We start from the raw sequence: 5,042 nt of genomic DNA on the forward strand, positions 1-5,042 counted from the left end.
TCCCGTTGTTTATTGATTTGCTCAAGCAGGTGCCAGTAATGTCTCCATTCATCTCTGATACGTGCTAGTGTAGCCCGATGGCATATTGGGGGCTCTTTCAGGGTCAGGGGAATGAGGACCATCATTGCTACTGTTTTCATCATATGGAGTATGCCACGGGTAGCTTGCCAGTCTCTTCTATGGGGGTAGGATACTCTCAGTAGCTTGCCGGGCTCTCTGAGAAGGCTGGAGGCTTTTGGGGTAGCCTCTAATCACCTTTACAGGTGTTCCCAGTCAGATATGTATGCGGGAAGGATACTTTCAGCAGCTCACTGGGTTCTCTGAGAGCGAAAACTAAACAATTAAAGGTCTAGCATCCGTGGCTGCACGCTTCTGGGAGCTTGGTTTTATAGTCTCTGGATCTTGGCCATTGGTGGGATTACACAGCATTTGGTGGGTGCCACTGTCTAGTTACTGGAAGATGGGGCATCTGGGTGGAGGAGGCCCAGTTCTGATCTGAGTAGGCTTGGAGATCTCAGCCCCGGGTCCTATACACCTGGGTTCCTCTGCCAGTTCCTTCATGCATGAGGCTCAGCTGAGCGTGTGGAGAGTGGTCTCAGCATGGCTGTGGCTGGGTCCTGGAGGTCTTCAGTTGCCAGGGCTCTGCTCGGAGCGGGAGGGAAACTCAACCTGCCCCCCTCCAAGGGGCCCTGGTGATGACAGCCAGGTGCAGGGGCAGGAGACTCTGCATTGTTCTCTTCCGGGATCTTGGTTTTATAGTCTCTGGATCTTAACCGTTGGTGGGATTACAGGGAAGTTGGTGAGCACAACTGTCTAGCTACTGGAATCTAAAGTATATTACATTACATTTTACTTTATACATGGATCTCACTATGGTAATCATCTCTCACCTGTCATTAATAAAATCTTTCATGTAATTCTGTGTTAATCTATTTTGGAGTTCGCATGGAATATGTAAAGCCTACATATGTAAATTTTCCCCTACACTTTATTTAAACACTGTAGTTTACAAAGTTGTTCATGTTGGTTCGTTACAGGCATTGAACATTCCAACACAATACCATCACCATTATACTTTTCCTCCACCACTGTCTCCAATTTTCCCAACCACCCCTTAAGCCTGTCCCCATAGCAGGCCCTCAACGATTTATTTTATATTGCTTTTTATCAATAATTTGCTAACAATGGTAACAAATATTTCTTTAGCAGAAAATTAGTATAAATTGTTGTATCTCACCATGGAGACATTAAATCCTTGTATGAGAGATTATTAAGATGTTGTTTCAGCTTAAGTCTTTTATATTTATGTTTTATTAATTGAGATTGATTGCCTTCTATGTTACATCCCATCCAATCTGGTGGGCTCCTACTGGTTTATCTGTGTTGTGGAGTTTGAGATGTCATTCGCATTCACGGCTATTCACTCCAGGAAGTCCGGAATTTTTAATAGGCTGGTGCAGCTGGAGTTAAATTTTTAACTGGGTGGTGGCTTTAGGGTGTGTAAGTGACTTCTGGGACTTATGGAAGTACAGGAAGCGGGGCAGAAGTAGGCCATCCTGACTCTGAGAAATCCTGGAAGATTCCAGTCACAAAACCCCCATACCTGAGTTTTTCAGCAGACGAATTTCTCTGAGGTTGAGTCCCAAGACAATGGAGTCCCGTAGGGAGCATGGTGGCTATTTTGAAATGTGGGAGCAAGTGCGGGCCAGGATTCTGTTTGAGTGGGTCAGCCCAGGACTCACCCCTCTTCCAGGGTACCATGGACATCTCAATCATGTGTGAGTATCTGGAAAAAATATCTTTTGTGTCTTGTAGTTCTCTTGAGATTTATTTACGAATCTCTGGGGCATGGTCTTACATGAGCTTACCTCTTGTTTTAGCTAATTGTTTTACCTACTTGTTTTAGTTTTACCATTTACATTTAAATTTGTCACATAGGTAAGCTATGATTATTGTTTGAATTTATTGCTTTCAAAATATGCACCCAGAATAATATGCGTGGAAACTGTTATAAATTTTAATGTTACTGAGAATTAATTGGACACACTTGTCTGACTTCCTTTAAATAAAGCTGAGTTAAAAAAGTCTATGAAATTACACAGCTTATTAGGGGTTGAAATGTACTTGAGAGCAGAAATGTTATCTCTCAGTTTCTTAAGTTTCTGACCAGTTTTTTTTTTTTAAATTGAATCACTGTGAGCTACAGTTACAAAGCTTTCACGTTTGAGTTTCAGTCATACAATGATCGAATATCCATCTCTCCACCAGTGCACATTTTCCACCACCACTGTCCCCAGTATTCCCCCTGCCCATCCCAACCCCCCCGCCCCCTGCGCCTCTATGGCAATTTCTCCCACACTCTCTACTTTTCAACATTATGGTTTGCTTGAATTTTTCCACTACCATTCAAGCCTGCCTTGCCAGGGGCAGATGCAGATACTTTATTATCTATTGCAGATACTTTACTATCTATTGCTTATTATGAATAACACGAGAGGTCACATGACCACAAAAGCAACCACACACTTCTGGAATTCTAAAACTGTAAATGGTTGGGTCCAGAGACATCTCTGTAGGGAGCTAATACATTTTGAGATTCATTTGGGAGTCTCTGAATCAAGACTGTTGATGCACTGAGATGGCGCCTGGAGTCATATTGTGGGCATGACAGCCAGGATCCCAAGCGGGCAGGGAGATTTGGTGGGACAGCCCGTCTCAGCTACTGCCATATGGCCTGGAGTCTTAGTCCTGGAATCCGCATACCTGGGTTTTGATTCTGGAAACTCGTGGCCGTAGGGGTTTCATCTGGAGCGGGCAGAGAGGGCAAGTCTGTTCTGTCTGAAGTGCCCCAGTAGAATTGGCTCAGTAAGAGGTCCGGAAAGATCTCCGGTGATCTGTTGCCTGACCAGTTCTTTCTGTAGTCTAAGAGACCATGTCATGTAAAGAAGTAGGGTTTGGTCAGTCCAGGCTAGGGATCTATAAAAGGAAATAGATATCTCTTAAAAGAAAAATACAGGGAAATTAGAAATATAGAGGAAACAAAACAAAACTTAAGCTGACAAAGGTATAAAAAGAATTAAGAATAATAAGAGAAATAAAGGAGATCTAAATATCACAGTCAAATACTATTTTCCTTTGGAAGCATCAAGATTACACAAAAATACTGTAGGCTATATATCTCAGCACACAAGTTTCAACCTTTAACTTCATGCTACTATCTCTAATAGAAGGGCTTAATGGCTCCTGGGTGAAATACAACAATCTTCACACATTTTTCTCTAAGAAAACTTTTTTGGATCATTTTTAGTGGATTATTCATAACAAGAAATACAAAATAAATTACTTCGGTTCTGCTTTGGGGGCAGGGTTTGGGTTTTGGGATGGAAACACTTGAAATATGGCTATGGGAAGGTGTAATGGTGGTGAAATTCATGTTCAAATATTATATTCACGGTATATATATCACGGTACTCCTGTTGTTCATCAATTTTGCTCGAGTGGGCCCAGTAACATCTCCATCATGAGACTTGTTGTTACTGTGTTTGGCATATCGAGTACGTCACGGGTAGCTTCCCAGGCTCTGCCATGCGGGGTTCAAATATTATATCTAATCAATTATTGTGAACAACTTTATAAAAATAAAATTAAAAATACTGTAGGACCTCAATATGTGGATTACGTTTTTATGCTAATAATTTTCTTAGGTAATTAATTTTAAGTAAAATAGTAAATATAGAGAATAAGTTTCAGGATACTGTCATTTATTATTTTTTTGTTTTTGTCTTTTGTTCTTATCTTTTCCATTCACATTTTAACTCATTTACGACACCAATATAATAATATAGAGTTCCTAAGTTTAAAAATTACAAAGACAATAGTGGAAAAGAAAAATTACATCTCGTTCCTTTGAATTTACATTTCAAACCATCTCTATATACATCAAGACAAAGTGAATCTTCTAGCAAAGTGAAGTTTCTGTCTGCACAGTTCATTTTGACAAATCAGTTTTATGTTCACAGTTTCTATGCAGAAAGACCATTCAACATAGTAATATCCATTCACTAAACAAACTTAGCAGTTTACAAAGAAACAATCTTTAATCTGATAAGCAACTATAAAAAGCAGTGAGATAGTATCATGAAAATAATATTCAATGATATAATTTGAGGAAAAGGGTACCAATGTAAAATCAAAATGTCCACCATTCAGGAAAAAAATCTGTACTCAGAAGTTAATATAATGTACAAAATAATCTAGTACAAGTAAGTAATTCAACTAGATATGGGGCCCAAGAACTCAATATAGTAATTACTTTTTAAATTATTCTAATATTGTTGCTATATTTAAACTTGTAATCATATGCTTTCTATGTATTCTAACCTCTGACTTAACAGTTTGCGTAGACAAATGTATTCACCCATGTCTGTTTGTGAATATAGAACAGATTTCTTTTAGCTTGCCTCAGACAGAAATGTTTATCTCAGAGGACTGAACTCACCTTGCTGGTGAAATCGGCCAGGTCCGCATTCAGACTCCTTCACCAGACAACTGAACGGCAGCTGTCGTTTGAGAAAATTATGGTTTTCTCAAATATTCAAATTTAGTGGGGTGACACAAAAGCAGACTTCTGAGTAGCTGGTTACTATTTTTTACTGTTTTGGACCATTCCTGGTGGGAGTTTATGATAACAGTAATGAATTCTTCAGGAATGTCTTCTTACCTTTCAATCTTTTCTAATTTTCTTTCTTTTCTCTTTGGAGATATTCAATCCTGTATTATCTATTATATGTGCCATAAATACATATTTATGCATTTTACTTTTGTCTTTAATAATTTTACTCATCCCTGGATTCACATGTTTTTCTACACAGAATAAGCCAATTAGTCCTCCACTCCGCCTCTTTATTTTGTCTCCGGAAGAGATCCCTGCAGAATTTAATTCCTTTTCACTAGATCACTGATCTACTTCCCAAGCTTTAAAAAGGTTTGTACTGTGACATATATAAAAGATAAAATTGACATCTTCAGGGGCTGGAGCGATA

This window comes from Sorex fumeus, unplaced genomic scaffold (assembly GCF_029834395.1).
Source record: "Sorex fumeus unplaced genomic scaffold, SorFum_2.1 ptg000046l, whole genome shotgun sequence".
Lineage (NCBI taxonomy): Eukaryota > Metazoa > Chordata > Mammalia > Eulipotyphla > Soricidae > Sorex > Sorex fumeus.